This window comes from Pongo abelii, chromosome 2 (genome assembly GCF_028885655.2).
Source record: "Pongo abelii isolate AG06213 chromosome 2, NHGRI_mPonAbe1-v2.0_pri, whole genome shotgun sequence".
NCBI lineage: Eukaryota > Metazoa > Chordata > Mammalia > Primates > Hominidae > Pongo > Pongo abelii.
The window spans coordinates 114518116-114538176 of record NC_085928.1 but is presented as its reverse complement, the minus strand read 5'-3'; the positions used below and the strand labels follow the sequence as shown (position 1 = coordinate 114538176).

The 20061-nt window shown below is 37.7% G+C and overlaps 1 protein-coding gene and 1 non-coding gene across 2 annotated transcripts in view; both read left to right on the top strand.

The window, feature by feature from the left end:
* MYRIP (myosin VIIA and Rab interacting protein) overlaps positions 1–20061 on the top strand; it is a 443644-nt gene that overhangs the window by 150809 nt on the left and 272774 nt on the right. The window lies entirely within an intron of this gene.
* Positions 6655–6796, top strand: LOC112132980 (U4 spliceosomal RNA). Its single transcript, XR_002914666.3, has one exon. It is a non-coding gene; the product is annotated as a U4 spliceosomal RNA (small nuclear RNA).

Here is a 20061-nt window from a genome sequence, read left to right as displayed (position 1 = left end):
TCATACGCAAATGCAGAGATGACCCCCTGCTTCTTAAGCACTATCTTGTTGTTGCTATTTAAACATAATAGTATGATCACAGTAAAAACGTAAAGCTTAGTACTTGAGTTAAAGATGCCAGAAGGTTGATATTCTACATGTCCAAAGTTGAAAATTTATGTATATGTGAACATGTGTATATTTGTATTTCTAATAATCATATATCTGTCTTAAAAGTAAAAGCAATATTTTTCATGTGATTTCTCTCATTTGCTCATTGTTTGCAGCTTATTTTACTACTATAGTGACATATTCATATTATATGTTAGAAATCTACATTTGCAAAGATCAGCTAAGTTTACGTTTAAGGTTGAGAATAGTCTGGAAGGATTGTGTCTAGCCAATTACATTTTTGTTCTTAATTTTAAAACTCAGTATTAAAATAGTTCACTGTCTTCTATTTTCTGTATACTATCTGGGGCAGTATGTGGTGCTGAGTGACTTAATATTTTAGATTTCTTTTTCAGCTGTACATTTAAATTCCTTTCTTATTTTAGTGCCTGACATTTCACCCAAGAATGCCACCTGATGCATTTAAAATGGGAAAATATTTATTTTCATCTTCTTTATCTTTCTTTTCTTTAATTTTTAGCCCTTAATTACCATTATGAGCAACTTGGATTCTATTTTGTTTCAATTCAGAAAAAAAACTTTGCTTTCTACTACTTCCAAAGTATTTTAAGCACTATGAAGAGTTTTAAATGGTATACATGATAATATAGCAGGTAAGAAGTTGCTGGCATGAGTTTCAAACCAAGAGACAATAAGATGTTGTGCAATGTACCATTGATAAAGAGGTGGCAGCTTGGGGCTCCTCACAATTGTGTTTGTTATTAGAGCCTGAACGTGAGAAGAAATCACTTCTCTGCTCTCTAGGAGCCTTCTCTATTAGTTATTAGGTTACTATAGATAAATTCTTAACACCTATCCAAGGTCTTAATTCTTCCCTTTCAAAACTGGATAAAGGTCGATTTTTGTCCATGGCAAAGTCTTGTTTCGATGTTAAACTCATTGCAGAATCACTCTGAGGCCTGGCTGCAGTGCTGTTTATAAAATCCTTGCTTCAGGGTCAGGCTGTAAAACATCATTTAGAAGAGCTTTTGGCCTTTCACAAAATTGTCATGAACCTTTGAAGAAGAACTTGGAATTATATACTGCTTTGAAGCATACTTCAGTAGAATTTCATAGTCGTTTTTATGGGCCATGACAATTTTTGAAGATGCTTAAAACTTATCTTATAATCTTCATTTAATATGTGTATTCATCTGATCATTATAACTGCTTGGAGAATCATTGGAAGTATAAATATATTGGGTCATTTTGATACAGACATTTTCTAGTTTTGAAAGGAAACTGGAAATCCACTGGAAGTCCCCAGATTTGGATTTTGAAATAACCTGTTACCCGGATGGTGAAGCAGGGTTAAAATTATCCCTATACAGGCATTAAGTAATAGTTTGATAAAGTATTTAATGTACAAGTATAGAGCAGTAATAATTCTTTATAATTTTTTCTCCATGTCTTTCCATAAATTTTCACAAATGCATACAGTGCATTTGTGAACATGTTACATATTAAACTGATTAATATTGTGACCCAATTGGGTTTTACCTTCTTTATGTACATACCTGTAGATCCCCAAAGCCTCCAAGTGTACTGATTTGGATGATTTTATATACATTCCTTAAGACCATTTTCTGGTAACCATGTAACTCTGAATTGCATTAAAAGAAAAAATAAAGCATTTTATAGAACTAAGTGTGATTTTTCTCAATTTAAACTCTACATTCTCCCTATTTGGAGCTACTTAATGATTTGCTGTGTCATTTCCACTCCTGAGTCAGTACAGCTTTATTTTTTTACTTAATTATAGCAATTAAGAATATATTTAAAATCTCAACTCTTTGATCTTCCTAGTAGATATTTTTATTGGTCAGGATCGGATAGAGAACCTGTAGGAGATATATATTAGGAGATTTATTGCAAGGAATTGGCTTATGTAATTTTGGGGACTGACTAGGCTTGACCGTAATCCATGAGGCAGGTCATCAGGAAGGGCAGGCTGGAACCCTCAGGCATGAACTTCCACTGACTTAATCAGGCTTGTTCAGATTATCTAGGATAAGTCCTCTTACTTAAAATCAACTGATTATGGGTTTTAATCACACCCACAAAATACCTTCACAGCTATACCTAGATTAACGAATACCTGGGAACTGTAGCCTAGCCAGGTTCACACATAAAATTGACAATCACAAAATTAATTGAAAAATATTTCAAATTTAGCAAAATAATATACATTTCTGCATAATTGTATATGTTTGATATCAGTTGAAACTAGTTGTTCCTTTTGTGGTTGCAATGAAATACACATTGTGAAAGTGAATGTTTAAGTCCCTATAATCTTGGGCCAGGAAAGGCCATTAGCAAGATGATGTGGGTGGCTGCCCCTGAGCTTCTGCCCCTGTAGCTAAGGCAGACAGGTGGCTACTCCAAGATCTCAAGGTAAGTACACCCCAGCCTGTTCTGTCTTCTCTCTTGCTTCTCAGAACTAGGCTTTCTGAAGGGCTCTGTCCAATAAGTGGAGAGGGATTTCCTTGGCTGTTTAGAGTGTATCTATTGCCAAATAATTATCAAAAACAGCCAGACCTAAGCCCAGAAACTTTGGAAGCCAAGGGAGGGCACCCTGAGTTTTACCAAGAACACTGAAGATATTAAAGGAGAGGTTCTCCAACGGTTACCAGAAAACAGGTTACAGATAATACACATTTGAAAACCCTGAGTTTTACCAAGAACACTGAAGATATTAAAGGAGAGGTTCTCCAACGGTTACCAGAAAACAGGTTACAGATAATACGCATTTGAAAACTCTGAATGACCACTATATTTTCTTGCTTCTGCTCCAACTTCAAGAATAATAGATTCTTAAAGGCACAGATTATATATCCTCAGAGCATGTCATAGTGAATAGCATGGATACTAGTGTTCCAGCAGGAAATAGTACACCAAAATTTAGGATAAGGTGTGGAGGGGTAAACCAAAAGTTTTGTTTAAAAAGGTGTGGGCCAGCTCTAGAGAAACCTGAAATGATAGCGTAGTACCCTGTAGCCATTATTATCCTCAGTCGGGGGCAGGGGGTGGGTAGGGAATGGAGAAATTACTGAAAGCATAAAGAGAATGCCTAGGACTGAGAGTTGCCCTCATAGGTGCTGTGGCCTTTGCTGAAGCAATGTAATTAGTCCTCTGGAGAGGGAACCAAGGGAGAAGAAATATGGTACACTGATTCTGAAAATCCACCTCACTCTCTCCCTCTAATCACCTGCCAGGGTTTCCAAATGGCTGAACCCACCAAATATCAGAGGGCCAAGGGCCCACCAGTGTGATCCCTTGAAATTAGCCACCTGAGGGCACAATGGAGAGTGGACCCAGAAGGGCACACAGGAGACAGAATGCCCTTCATTCACATTATACAGCAGCTCCAAGCATGTGAACCTGAACAAGCTATGTCATTTCTCTGAGCCTCAGTTTTCTTGCCTTAAAATAATATAATCGTAGTTATCTGGCAGGGTTATTTAGGGGCAGATAGTATATGTAAATGTAAATTACTCTTTTTTTAAACTTTTATTTTAGGTTTGGCATATATGTGAAAGTTTGTCATGGGGGTTTGTTGTAGAGATTATATCATCATGCAGGTATTAAGCCCAGTACCCAATAGTTATCTTTCTGCTCTTCTCCCTCTTCTCATCCTCCCTGCTCAAGTAGGCCCCAGTGTCTGTTGTTTCCTTCTTTGTATTCATAAGTTCTTATCACTTAGCACCCATTCGTAAGTCAGAACATGTGGTATTTGGTTTTCTGTTCTTGGATTAGTTTGCTAAAGATAATGGCCTCCAGCTCCATACATGCAAAAGAAAAGATCTTATTCATTTTTAGGGCTTCATAGTATTTCATGGTACATATGTACCATATTTTCTTTATCCAGTCTGTCATTGATGGGCATTTAGGTTGATTGAAGTCTTTGCTATTGTGAATAATGCTGCAATAAACATCTGCATGTATGTCTTTATGGTAGATGATTTATATTCCTCTGAGTATATACCCAGTAATGAGATTGCTGGGTTGAATGGTAGTTCTGCTTTTAGCTCTTTGAGGTATTAACATACTGCTTTCCACAATGGTTGAACTAATTTACACTCCCACTAACAGTGTATAAGTGCTCCCATTTCCCTGCAACCTTGCCAGCATCTGTTATTTTTTAATAACAACCATTCTGATTGGCATGAGATGGTATCCCATTGCGGTTTTTATTTGCATTTCTGTAATGATCAGTGATAGCTTTTTATCATATGCTTGTTGACCACATGTATGTCTTCTTTTCAAAGGTGGCTTTCATGTCCTCTGCCCACTTTTTAATGGGGTTGTTTTTCTCTTGTAAATTTGTTTAAGTTTTTTATGTATTCTGGATATTAGACCTCTGTCAGATGCATAGTTTGTAAATTTTTTCCCATTCTGTAGGTTGTCTACTCTGCTGATAGTTGCTTTTGCTGTGCAGAAGCTCTTAAGTTTAATTAGATCACACTTGATTTTTGCTTCTACTGCAATTTCTTTTGGTGTCTTTGCCGTGAAATCTTTGCCCATTCCTACGTCCAGGATGGTATTGCCTAGGTTGTCTTCCAGGGTTTTTATAGTTTTGGGTTTCACATTTAACTTTTTTTTTTTTTTTTTTTTGAGATATAGTGGCACAATCTCGGCTCACTGCAACCTCCACCTCCTGGGCATGCCTCAGCCTCCCAAGTAGCTGGGACTACAGGCACATGTTACCACACCAGACTAATTTTTAAGAGATGGGGTTTTAATGTGTTGGCCAGGCTGGTCTCGAACTCCTGACCTCAAGTGATCCGCCTGCCTTGGCCTCCCAAAGTGCTGGGAACACAGGTGTGAGCCACCACGTCTGGCCACATTTAAGTCTTTAATCCATCTTGAGTTGATTTTTGTGTATGGTATAAAGAGGGGGTCCAGCTTTAATCTTCTGCATGTGGCTAGCCAGTTATCCCAGCACCATTTATTGAATAGAGAGTCTTTTCCCCATTGCTTATTTTTGTCAATTTTCTTGGAGATCAGATGGTCGTAGGTGTACAGACTTATTTCTGGGCTCCCTATTGTTTCATTGTTCTATGTACCTGTTTTTGTACCAGTACCATGCTGTTTTGGTTACCGAAGCCTTGTAGTATAGTTTGAAGTCAAGTAACATGCTACCTCTAGCTTTGTTCATTTTGCTTAGGATTGCCCTGGCTATTCAGGCTCTTTTTTTGGTTCCATATGAATTTTAAAATAGTTGTTTTCTAGTTCTGCAAAGAATGTCATTGGTAGTTTGATAGGAATAGCATTGAATCTGTAAATTGCTTTGGGCAGTATGACCATATCAATGATATTGATTTTTCCTATCCATGAGCATGGAATGTTTTTCCATTTGTTTTCATCTTCTCTGACTTCTTTGAGAAGTGTTTTATAATTCTCATTGTAGAGATCTTTCACCTCCCTGGTTAGCTGTGTTCCTAGGTATTTTATTCTTTGTGTGGCAATTGTGAATGGGCTTGCCTTTTTGATTTGGCACTCAGTTTGGCTATTGTTGGTGTATAGGAATGCTAGTGATTTTTGTACATTGATTTTGTATCCTGCAACTTTGCTGAAGTTGTTTATTGGCTGGAGGAGTTTTGGGGCCGAGACTGGGATTTTCTAGATATAGAATCATGTTGTCTGCAAACATATAGTTTGACCTCCTCTTTTCCTATTTGGATCCCTTTATTTCTGTCTATTGCTTGATTGCCCTGACTAAGACTTCCAAAACTGTTTTGAATATGAGTGGTGAGACAGGGAATCCTTGTCATGTGCTAATTTTCAAGGGAAATGTTTCCAGCTTTTGCCCATTCATTATAATGTTGGCTGTGGGTTTGTCATAGATGGTTCTTATTATTTTGAGGTATGTTCCTTCAAAAAGTAGTTTATTGAGAGTTTTTAATATGAAGGAGTATTGAATTTTATTGAAAGCCTTTTCTGTGTCTATTGAGATAATCACGTGGTTTTGTCCTTAGTTCTGTTTATGTGATGAATCACATGTATTAATGTGCATATGTTGAATCAACCTTGCATCTTGGGGATGAAGCCTACTTGATCATCGTGGATTAGCTTTTTGTTGTGCTGCTGGATTCTGTTTGCAAGTATTTTGTTGAGGATTTTTGCATCAATATTCAACAAAGATATTGGCCTGAAGTTTTCCTTTTTTGTTGTGTCTCTGTCAGGCCTTGGTATCAAGATGATGTTGGCCTAATAGAATGAGTTTGGGAAGAGTCTCTCCTCAGTTTTTTGGAATGGTTTCTGTAGGAATGGTACCAACTCTTCTTTGTACATCTGGTAGGATTTGGCTGAGAATCTATCAGGTCCCAGGCTTTTTTTGGTTGGTAAGCTGTTTATTACTAATCCAATTTTGGAGCTTGTTGTTAGTCTGTTCAGGGAATCAGTTTCTTCCTGGCTCAGTCTTGGGAGAGTGTGTCCAGTAATTCATCTGTCTCTTCTAGGTTTTCTAGTTTGTGTGTGCTCGTTACTCTTAACAATAGATGGAGCTTCACACAGTGGCAATTGTTGTAGCCAATGAGATTTATCTGAAGCACAATTATTGCTAATTGAAAACTTTTCCCAGTACCCTGCTGTGGTGACTTGAAATATAGTTGGCATTGGCAGTTTTTGATAGTCTCCACAGAGACTAAATTAAAAAAAAAATAGTTAGCATTCAACATAATAACTGCTACTGTTATTATAATTGTCACAACTGCTGTTACCTCAACTAATTCATAAAATAGATACGAAGTTCATTTCATAGCAGGGAAATAGATAAGAGATTGAAGAAGCATTTTGAACTGTGTTAGAATAACTGTAGCATCTTACATATGTGTGTGTGTGTGTTAACCTAAACTCTGATAATAAGACAAAGCCCCCATCTCCTTTCAATGCTCTTAGTGATTATACATTTCTACTTTTCCCTACTTATTTGCCAGAGATAAAAACAAAATTAGTAAACTACCCCAGTTTGAATTCCATTTCCCTCCAACCTACCTCATGGTGGAGAATTTAATGACAGAAAATGGCCAAAATATTTGAGATCATTGGGGAGAAATTGTGACTAATGCACATTGTTTGACTTCATAATTACTACAATTTGATTTCATAAAAACTGTATTAGGTGGATAATAACATTGTGAGTAGTAATTTTGTCTACATGTGTAATTTCTTTTCTCTATAGTATTTAGGATTATAAGGGAGGATTTATAGATATGTAGGGAAAAAAGTAATTTTTTGCTTAACCCTCATATGTTCTTAGTTGAAACAGACACTTGTAACAACAACAGCAGCAACAACAACAAAACAGATTAACAAGGGAAAAACAGAAGTTTTGTTAACATGTATATTTCATACATACATGAGAGATACCTAGAGAAGGAGTAATTATCAAAGAGGTGACTCTGAATTGCACTTTATATAACATCTTCAAAAAGAACAGTAAATTTTTAGAGTAGTGACAAAACAAAGGACTTTGAGTCTCCAGTGGCAGCAACTTGTGGGAAGGCAACTAAAGGCTCGTTAGTAAAGCTTGTTAATGTAGATTCCTCTGGTGCCATCTCCAGATCCATAAGGGTCTAAAGTTGTTTTCATTGGTTAGCTTTTGTTCTTCTTGGTAGAAAAGGGAGATGGGATACGTTATGTTTTTGTAAATTTATGTCCTGATTTTAGGCAAATAGAGGGAGGGCAGAGAGCTCTCAGGTATCTGCTTCTTTCTTGCCTTCAGCTCAACAATCCTCCTGTCAAAAAGGTGTATTGGGGGTGGCATATTACTGTGCTTTACTTATAAGTACAATTTAGATCACAAATCACATAGAAAACCAGATGGAAGCATTTTAAAAATTCATCTTGGAGAAGGTTCAAAAGATATCTGTTGTCCTTGCACAAAAGAAATCTGTACCTTCAAGGTCCTGGGAACACTAGCAATAGCACACTGATTTGGCATAAGCTGACCATGTGCTAATTGGGAACAGGACTTCTTAGAGATCACCAAGAAATCACCTCATTCTTCAGCCTTGGTCACATAATTAAATTTGAGTCTAATGTTCTAATCTTTAGATGATTTTGAATTAAATTCTTATTTATTCCTTATGACAAGCACTCTGTTCTGTCTTCGTGGATGAGACTCCCAGCTGTGAATAAAACCAGGTTGGAGGTTTTGCTACAGTTTATCATATTATACCTATGAATGATTCATGTGCCATCTGTTGACCATAAATCCAGTTAAGGAATTCTAATATATGTACGATTTCTACTTCCTAGAGTAAAGCAAAATTGGCATTTACAACCTTCCTGAGCAATAAAATGCCAGTAAAAATATAATTGACACTTATGGTTCTTTGCTATTCCTAAGCATTAATCACCTTAAAACACAGTATGAGGTATCTGTATTTCCATGACTGTTAGCTACAAAATGTTGGCAACATGTTAAACTTCAATTACTTTTTATAATATCTTATATTCACATGAGCAAGATTTAATGACTCACAAAGACAATTTGGAATAAATACAGATATTCACCCTGGAATTTTCTTTTTCAATGGGAATAATTATTAGCAACACTGGTTTCTTCTCTGAGGTAGTAATTTTTGGTAGTTTAGTTCTTATTCAGAGTGCACTGACAATGTGATTATTATTAGTACCTCTGTCTTTCCCAGCATGCAATTATTTGCATGTTAATTTAACTTTGTTATTGGGTGAAAATAGCACCATATCAGTAGAGGGATATGATTTTAAAGTATCAGTGACATGAAATAATTTTAACGTGGAACTAAACTGTTATGATTCTAAATTTACTTTTAAAAATAATAAGTATTGCTTTTTATGACTGCAGATTATGCTGCACAAAATAAGGAAATAAATTCAGTCTAAAAAGTATCAAACCCCAATCCTATTTCTGTTATTTTGACATTTTGTATTTGAATATTCACTCTCAGTATTTTTTGACATAGGGACATGTTCTGATTATGCTTCGGCAGATTAAAATGGTAACACATGGGAAGCTCACACAGATGGACTGGGAAATAGAAACAGGTGTTGCACTCACCTGCCATTTGTTTCTTTTTCCCCTTTTCAATTTTTTTTCTTCTAAAATGAGAGAATGGGTCCTTCTTTCCATAGTGGCAGTGAAGCTAGAGTACATTGACGGGCTTCTTCTTTGGACCAAAAAATAGTCCATACCCTGCAAGTCTTGATTTTCTCTCTCAGTGCAAATGATGAGTAATGTGACTCTTTATCATACTGTCTTTGTGTTTTGGAAGTAGAAATAATAAAATGCATATGTAGTAAGACTAATTTTGTAAATAAATAGAGAATGTACATATGTGTGTTCATACTGATTTTTAAAAGATCTGGAGGGAATATTCATAAATATTAAAAATAATTGGGCTAAATGCCTCAATTAAAAGACACAGACTGGCAAATTGGATAAAGAGTCAAGACCCATCAGTATGCTGTATTCAGGAAACACATCTCACGTGCAGAGACACACATAGGTTCAAAATAAAGGGATGAAAGAAGATCTACCAAGCAAATGGAAAACAAAAAAAGACGGGTTGCAATCCTAGTATCTCATAAAACAGACTTTAAACCAACAAAGATCAAAAGAGACAAAGAAAGCCATTACATAATGGTAAAGGGATCAATTCCATACGAAGAGCTAACTATCCTGAATATATATGCACCCAATACAGGAGCACCCAGATTCATAAAGCAAGTCCTTAAAAACCTACAAAGAGACTTACACTCCCACACAATAATAATGGGAGACTTTAACACCCCACTGTCATCATTAGACACATCAACGAGACAGAAAGTTAACAAGGATATCCAGGAACTGAACTCAGCTCTGCACCAACCGGACCTAATAGACATCTACAGAACTGTCCACCCCAAAACAACAGAATATACATTCTTCTTAGCACCACACCGCACTTATTCCAAAATTGACCACACAGTTGGAAGTAAAGCACTCCTCAGCAAATGTAAAAGAATAGAAATTATAACAAACTGTCTCTCAGACCACAGTGCAATCAAACTAGAACTCAGGATTAAGAAACTCACTCAAAACCACCCAACTATGTGGAAACTGAACAACCTGCTCCGGAATGACTACTGGGTACATAACAAAATGAAGGCAGAAATAAAGATGTTCTTTGAAACCAATGAGAAAAAAGGCACAACATACCAGAATGTCTGAGACACATTCAAAGCAGTGTGTAGAGGGAAATTTATAGCACTAAATGCCCACAAGGGAAAGCAGGAAAGATCTAAAATTGACACCCTAACATCACAATTAAAAGAACTAGAGATGCAAGAGCAAACACATTCAAAAGCTAGCAGGAAATAACTAAGATCAGAGCAGAACTGAAGGAAATAGAGACACAAAAAACCCTTCAAAAAATCAATGAATCCAGGAGCTGGTATTCTGAAAAGATCAACGAAATTGATAGACTGCTAGCAAGACTAATAAAGAAGAAAAGAGAGAAGAATCAAATAGATGGAATAAAAAATGATAAAGGGGATATCACCACCGATCCCTCAGAAATACAAACTACCATCACAGAATACTATAAACAGCTCTACGCAAATAAACTGGAAAATCTAGAAGAAATGGATAAATTCCTCGACACATACACCCTCCCAAGACTAAACCAGGAAGAAGTTGAATCTCTGAATAGACCAATAACAGGCTCTGAAATTCAGGCAATAATTAATAGCTTACCAACCAAAAAAAGTCCAGGACCAGATTGATTCACAGCCGAATTCTACCAGAGGTACAAGGAGGAGTTGGTACCATTCCTTCTGAAACTATTCCAATCAACAGAAAAAGAGGGAATCCTCCCTAACTCATTTGATGAGGCCAGCATCATCCTGATACCAAAGCCTGGCAGAGACACACCAAAAAAGAGAATTTTAGACCAATATCCCTGATGAACATCAATGCAAAAATCCTCAATAAAATACTGGCAAACGAAATGCAGCAGTACATCAAGAAACTTATCCACCATGATCAAGTGGGCTTCATCCCGGGGATGCAAGGCTGGTTCAACATACGAAAATCAATAAACATGATCCAGCATATAAACAGAACCAATGGCAAAAACCACATGATTATCTCAATAAATGCAGAAAAGGCCTTCGACAAAATTCAACAACCCTTCATGCTAAAAACTCTCAATAAATTAGGTATTGATGGGATGTATCTCAAAATAATAAGAGCTATCTATGACAAACCCACAGTCAATATCATACTGAATGGGCAAAAACTGGAAGCATTCCCTTTGAAAACTGGCATAAGACAGGGATGCCCTCTCTCACCACTCCAATTCAACATGATGTTGGAAGTTCTGGCCAGGGCAATCAGGCAGGAGAAGGAAATAAAGGGTATTCAGTTAGGAAAAGAGGAAGTCAAATTGTCCCTGTTTGCAGATCACATGATTGTATATCTAGAAAACCCCATTGTCTCAACCCAAAATCTCTTCGAGCAGATAGGCAACTTCAGCAAACTCTCAGGATACAAAATCAATGTGCAAAAATCACAAGCATTCTTATACACCAATAACAGACAAACAGAGAGCCAAATCATGAGTGAACTCCCATTCACAATTGCTTCAAAGAGCATAAAATACCCAGGAATCCAACTTACAAGGGACGTGAAGGACCTCTTCAAGGAGAACTACAAACCACTGCTCAATGAAATAAAAGAGGATACAAACAAATGGAAGAACATTCCATGCTCATGGGTAGGAAGAATCAATATCATGAAAATGGTCATACTGCCCAAGGTAACTTATAGATTCAATGCCATCCCCATCAAGCTACCAATGACTTTCTTCACAGAATTGGAAAAAAAACTAAAGTTCATATGGAACCAAAAAAGAGCTCGCATTTCCAAGTCAATCCTAAGCCAAAAGAACAAAGCTGGAGGCATCATGCTACCTGACTTCAAACTATGCTACAAGGCTACAGTAACCAAAACAGCATGATACTGGTACCAAAACAGAGATATAGACCAATGGAACAGAACAGAGCCCTCAGAAATAATGCCGCATATCTACAACCATCTGATCTTTGACAAACCTGACAAAAACAAGAAATGCGGAAAGGATTTCCTATTTAATAAATGGTGCTGGGAAAACTGGCTAGCCATATGTAGAAAGCTGAAACTGGATCCCTTCCTTACACCTTATACAAAAATTAATTCAAGATGGATTAAAGACTTAAATGTTAGACCTGAAACCATAAAAACCCTAGAAGAAAACCTAGACAATACCATTCAGGACATAGGCATGGGCAAGGACTTCATGTCTAAAACACCAAAAGCAATGGCAACAAAAGCCAAAATTGACAAATGGGATCTAATTAAACTAAAGAGCTTCTGCACAACAAAAGAAACTACCATCAGAGTGAACAGGCAACCTACAAAATGGGAGAAAATTTTCGCAACCTACTTATCTGACAAAGGGCTAATATCCAGAATCTATAATGAACTCAAACAAATTTACAAGAAAAAAAAACCCCATCAAAAAGTGGGCAAAGGACATGAACAGACACTTCTCAAAAGAAGACATTTATGCAGCCAAAAAACACATGAAAAAATTCTCATCATCACTGGCCATCAGAGAAGTGCAAATCAAAACCATAATGAGATACCATCTCACACCAGTTAGAATGGCAATCATTATAAAGTCAGGAAACAACAGGTGCTGGAGAGGATGTGGAGAAATAGGAACACTTTTACACTGTTGGTGGGACTGTAAGCTAGTTCAACCATTGTGGAAGTCAGTGTGGCGATTCCTCAGGGATCTAGAACTAGAAATACCATTTGACCCAGCCATCCCATTACTGGGTATATACCCAAAGGACTATAAATCATGCTGCTATAAAGACACATGCACACATATGTTTATTGTGGCACTATTCACAATAGCAGAGACTTGGAACCAACCCAAATGTTCAACAATGATAGATGGGATTAAGAAAATGTGTCACATATACACCATGGAATACTATGCAGCCATAAAAAATGATGAGTTCATGTCCTTTGTAGGGACATGGATGAAGCTGGAATCCATCATTCTCAGCAAACTATCGCAAGGACAAAAAACCAAACACCGCATGTTCTCATTCATAGGTGGGAATTAAACAATGGGAACACATGGACACAGGAAGGGGAACATCACACACCAGGGCCTGTTGTGGGGTGGGGGCAGAGGGGAGGGATAGAATTAGGAGATATACCTAATGTTAAATGACGAGTTAATGGGTGCAGCACACCAACATGGACATGTATACATATGTAACTAACCTGCACATTGTGCACATGTACCCTAAAACTTAAAGTATTAAAAAAAATTATTCTGTGTGTTTTTTTCTCTTTTGTACTTTATATTCTAAATTTCCTTTAATCATAAAAGGTTTATTTTAAAAAAACGGTGATAATAAGTAAGCAAAACTGCCCACTTCCCTCCTCACGTTATCCACTAAGGAATGCCTCCAAAGAAAACACTATAGACGTGAGAGAGGAAGTGTGCATTAAGGGGGAGTCCATGCTGAGGACTAGGAGGAAATGAGGGGGCAAGTCTTCAGGCCAGGCTCAGGCTTAGCACACTCAGAGTAGATCTCTTGGGAGAAAATGGGGAGGATTCACCTGAATCATCTTCCAGAAACTGACAGGAAATTCACACGCCCCCCAGTTGACGATGGAATTGTTACCGCCTTTGGACACGGATGCTCCTGTTGATATGACCAGTGTATTCTCTGATGCATTCCCAACCTGATGTTTGTTCAGTGCCTGCAGAGCCAGGCAAAACTCACTCCGACTGCCTTTGGCATCCACCTCCACAGGACGGATGTACTGTCTCTATTAAAAGTGCTTGGCATGGTAACTTTGGGTTAAACACAATTGGGTGGAAGCTAGTCTTGTGAAATGGAGAGCTGCATAAAACTTGAGAGGGTACAACAAACAAGGAGCAAATATAGAGAGTCAAATCCATAAACCTTGAGGCTATTTAATTTCTAGATCAACATTTATTCTTCTATCCTATGTACCTTCTGCCCTCCTCCTTTGTAATTTCTTTAGACCCAGCCTTCCAGGCCCCTCATATAAAAATATTTCTCTGCTTTTCCTGAGATGTCAGTGCTGGTCACCACCTTGCAATATAAGGGTCAGCTTTCCCCTCCTTTGGGTTTGTACAAGAAATCATTCATTTATCAATGTCTGTGGAGCCCCTATTATATATGTCTGAGGTCCTGGTTAGGGTAAATGTCATCACATATCCATACAAATAACATCCATTTATCAACAAAAAAAAGACTTTCCAACCCTCATCTCAACAGGACACCTGATACACGAATTCACTGTGTAGTTAGAACTGCCATCTTTAGCCCTTCTAATGTGGTTCTAGACCCAGACATGGTATCATGTTGCTACTGATGAGGGCTAGTCTTAACTGATGCCCTTGAATTGAGACTGGGGTGACACATAATGCATTCATAGAAATTAGCAATGGCTATCCTAGTCCTCAAGAGAAATTTAGATAAGCTGTATTTTGTGCATTGATATATATATCAGACTCCTGTGACACTGGAAGTTTTATTTTGCCTGGATAAGGTTACTGAATGAGTAGCATCTCAGTTTGAGACATTAAGATTGCCAGTGGGTGACGAGCACTGTGGACATGAGCCATCTGTGCTGTGGAGTGTGGCTGGTGTCTCCCATAGCAGTCTTTTTTGTCTGCCTGTCATTAGGTGACCTTGAGGCTGTGCAAAGTGAGTTATGCAGCCTCTCCCTGATTAAATGCATCCTGTCTCTCTCACATTGTAAAAATAATTGTGGACTTTATGTTCCACCTAGGATTATAATTCCTCAATGCCATATGTTTGGTTTGACATAAACAGTCTTCCCAAAAATTTGGCACAAGTCTGACCGTGTGCTGATTGGGAACAAGACTTCTTAGAGATCGCCAAGAAATCAATTCATTCTTCAGCCTTGGTCACATAACTAAATTTGAGTTTAGTGCCCTAATATTTAGATGGGTACCTCCGTGATCTTGTTAAAGACGTTCGTTTGCAAGGAAAGTGGTACACAGTTTATCTATGTGTTTTACTGGACTTTGTATTTTTTTTAAAAAATGTCACCAGAACATATCACTTAGATCTCCAGTCTCCTTTATGTTCTAAGTTATAGCATTTTTCACTTTCAACATATTTGATGCAAGATTTTCTTATTACCTCCACTTTTGAAAAATGATATAAAGTAAGAGGAAATTGCATAGGAGGTGGAGAAGCCCATCTGTAGAAATGCTGATAGCTTCATTGTACATTAGTGTTGACTCTTGAATGAAAAGGAAAAACTCAGTAGCTCTGGAATGCCTAAGTCCTAAAGTTTTTCATACAGTAGAGCTCTGTGAAGCACCAACCCAGTTTTGTTTGTTTGTTTTTTGTTTTGTTTATTTGTCTGTTTTTTGAGATGGAGTCTTGCTGTTGATCAGGCTGGCTTTGAACTCCTGGACTCAAGCAATCATCCTGCCTCAGCCTCCTGAATAGCTGGGATATACAGACATGTGCCACTATGCTTAGCTTTCAAATTATATTTTTAATGAGTTTGTCCCTCTTAGGATATTCATTGTTTGGTAATTAAAACTAAGCAGCTGGCCAGGCACGGTGGCTCATGCCTGTAATCCCAGCACTTTGGAAGGCCAAGGCAGGCGGATCAACTGAGGTCGGGAGTTTGAGACCAGCCTGACCAACATGGAGAAACCCCGTCTCTACTAAAAATACAAAATGAGCTGGGCATGGTGGTGCATGCCTTTAATCCCAGCTTCCTGGGAGAGAGAGACAGGAGAATCGCTTGAACCTGGGAGGTGGAGGTTGCAGTGAGCCAAGATCGCGCCATTGCACTCCAGCCTGGGCAACAAGAGCAAAACTACATCTCAAAAACAAAACAAAAACTAAGCAGCTGACTTGGCAGTTGTGGTCAAAGGAACCATCTTTTGTCATGCATTCACTGGGAGATGCAGGCAGCATTTGATTTCATGGCATTTAATAGGTGATTTTAAAATGGCAATTGATTATATTTTCAAATAAACACAGCCATCACATAAATACTTTGTCACCTTTACACAGCACCAACATGCTGCTTTTGTAATGAAAAATAAAGCCAGTAGGGAAAAGACTTTTACCAGATCTGTTTAAATCATTCAGTGAGTGCTAGTCCCTATGGTTGACACTGAGGAAGCAAAGGTGAGCACAGGAGCTCACATGCCAATGGGGAGGCAGAAATTAGTCAAAGAATCACAGAAATCAGTGTAAAATTAACAGCTGTAACACAGGTTATGAAGGCAAAAGATCATAATGCTGCCTAGGTTGTGTTCTCCAAAAGCAAAGCCTGAGACAGGGGTTCAGGTACATATGACTTATCGTAAGAATGCTCTCAGGGGAAGAGGAGTGTCCGAATCTGAGGCAGGGGAAGGGTGTGATCTCAGATGAATGGAGCTTCAGCGCGACCCCATGGGAGCTCTGGAGCATTAATTGCCCAACAGAGTTGTTCCACCTTAAGGCAAGTGGCTGGCCTTTCATAGCTGTTCCCCCATGCAAATCAGGCATTAACCAGAGTTAATCCAGGATGGGCATGGCCCTTGGGTAGAGGAACTCCCATAAGGCCAAAGGCAGTTTTCCAGAGAAGGGGGACAGCAACAGAGAAAATGAGTGCAAGTTTAAGGAGCTCTGAGTGTGGCACCATCAGCATCCACTACAGATGCTAAGAGAACATATAATACAATGTTCTGCTTTCTTCAAAATCCTCCAGTGGTCTCCTGTATCACTCAGAGTCAGACCCAAATGCCTGAAAATGTCTGCAAAGATCAGGGGGATCTGGTGCCTGCTCTGACCTCGTATCATAGATGCTTTTGAATCAAAATGCTCATTGCTCTATATGATATTCACTGTTGCTTTAGTTACCTTGTCCTGGTAGGATTTTCAGTTACCTTTTCTATTTAAACAGCAATGCATATTTTGGACATATTTCACATTTGATCAGTGTATGTTGAGGTGCCTACTTTTATTTTCTTACATTTTTATTCAAAATATCTATAAGTGCCTAGAGTAGTGAAAAATCATAAAGACAGAAAGTAGGACGGTAGTTGCCAGGGGCTGGGAGGAAGCAGGAATTGGGGAGTTATTATTTAATGGGTATAGAGTTTAGTTTTACAAGACGAAGAGAATTATGGAGATGGAGATGGTGGCGATGGTTGCGTAACAGTATGAATGTCCTTCCTGCCACAGAACTATACATTTAAAAACAGTTAAGGTGGTAAATTTTGTATTGTATATATTTTACCTTAATTAAAATAACATAAGTGTCATGGAATTTTGCATTAGGTTAAAGTTTGATAAATGGCATATGACTTTTCTGGCTCCAGAGAAACCTCTTGCCTTTACCAAACATAATCAGAATCAGTGTCTACATTTGAAATAGGCCCAGAGTTGAAGATAAATGAAAAGAGATTCTTTGAGGCCAATTTGATTTTTTAATTTTACACAAAAACATTGCCAAATATAGTGGAATTCCTTATCTGGGTTGTATTCTTCCCTGTTACGTCTGCCTTTCTTTCTGCATTTAGGTCTGTCTCTTAGATCTCTGCTGTCTGGGCTCTTTTTACAATTTTTTAAAATACTAGTACTTTTTTTGTTATTTGATATCTATTAATTGTATTCCTCCTTGCATTCTTCACCTTTTTGAGTTCTATTTTAGCATTTTGGTTTCCATTATACAGCAAATATGGGGAGGTCACCAAAATCTGGCTCTGTCAAAATAATAGCTGCCTTCTGCATTGCCTGGTACTGTGGAAGACCATTACTCCCTTTTCATGTTGTTGGGGTCTTGCTGCAGAGACTCTCAGCTGTGATTCTTCCTTTGAGATGTTTTGAGTCATTTTCATTGTTAGCCTGGCTGCTGGATTGGAAACACTGCCAAGTTCCTGAAGAGACAATTTTATCTGACAAATTTCTTCCAATTGCAGGAACATATGTTACGTATAAGACATACAGCTAAGAGACAATTTAACATTGGAGGTTAGCACGTATCAGCAGATGTTTGTGGAGGGCCCACTATATGTCAGTCTCTGGGGAGGCCTCAGGCACATAGGAAGAACTCAGGAAATATCAATAGGTTAAATAACAGTGAACTGATTGGATTGGAGAACACACACACACAAAAAAAAACAAACATAGTTTTAAAGAACTCAAAGTCCTAAAAGAGGAAGTGGACCTGCAAACACATGACTATAGTAAACTGTAATATGCCTCAATTTCTTCAACTATAAATTAAGGACAAACCTATCTTATTAGATTTCCAAGATCATTCAATGAAACAATACATCTAAAGTGCTGAACAGAATGTCAGACAGAGCAAAGTTAGAGTGCTACTTAGTATCAAGATACACCAAATGGGAAGAAAGTAATCTGCTCTGTAGAGAGTAGTAGATGGGTAAGTTTATCCAAGTCAACTTAATATAATTGGTGACAAAGTTGAACAGGGCTTTGTGGATGTAGCCATCCTTTCACAGCCTGTGTCAGCAGAAGCCTCTGTATGTACTGGCAGCACCATATACATGTATGTACGATGAGAAATTGGACCGCTATTTATAGGTTTGATCTTCTGATGTTGCTTGACATTTTCGTTAATGGAAAATGTCAGTTTTCCGGTTTTCTTGCAAAGGAAATTACCAAATGAACCACTTACAAGCTACTGTTAAACATTATTTATAAATGCTCGATGACCTTGATTGTGTTAAATAACAATAATTGCTAATCATTATGTTTCAGAAGCCTGAGGCCTGCCAAGCCTCTTGGGAACTACATAAAATATTTTCATAACAAATCTAGTAATTTCAACATCATAAAATATCTAGTAGGAAAAGCTAACCAGTAAATATTGTTATTCCTTAAAAACATTTTCTAGGGGAAGAAATGCCTTTTAAAAATCTCTCTCTGGTCAATTTGTTGTTGCTATTGCTTAAATCATCATCCTAATTACCATGCCTCATTCCTGCTGAAAACAGAATTTTGAAAACACTTTCTGATTTCTAAGGCAAGACTATATTGTGGTACATTGTCAAAAAATTTCTCCAGTATTATTTACCCAGTAATGTCGAACTCGTAGATAAGAGGATATGTCAACCGCATTTTCCATAAATTTCAGTTGTGTAGAATATTACTTTTGACCTATCATAGAAAGAAAAGAATTTATTGTGATAGTAGGTGGGTATTAAGTGTTTAACCAAAGATTAGAAATATTTAAAATCTAAAACAATCATAGAAACTTCTTCAGAAATCTTTTTGAAATTCACTTTTGATGAGGCTTAATCCATAACCAAATACTATGGCCAAATATAAACTTGAAATACAGGTTTCTGATATTTGAAAAGTGGGCCTGGATTACATTTCGGCCTTTCTGTGGCCCAGTTCCTTTATCCCTGCCAGTGCCTGTGCAGCACATGGAACACTGAGTAAAACCATCAAGTCAGGAAAAGGGGAAATACCACTGCAGTAGAGGAAAGCAAATCTAAAACAACACAAAAGGTAATAGTTGTTTACTTGGTCAAGCTGTCTTCTTTGTGTATCATGTATACATTCATATTATTTGCTGTATAACATAATTTTTAACCCTAAAACTTGAATAATATGAGTTACTGGTTAGAAGTACTCTCCATAACAAATTAGGTTTTGATTTTTATGCTCAACAATTTTGACCCTGATAATATTGGTTACTAAATCCTCTCTTGGCACACTACATCACCATGATGCTTGATCTATTCTATTTACTTATTTATTCAACAAATAGCCTGCCACTGGATCCCAGGGGAGGGCTGGGGGTGCAGCGGTAAGCCACATAGACAAAGCCTCTGC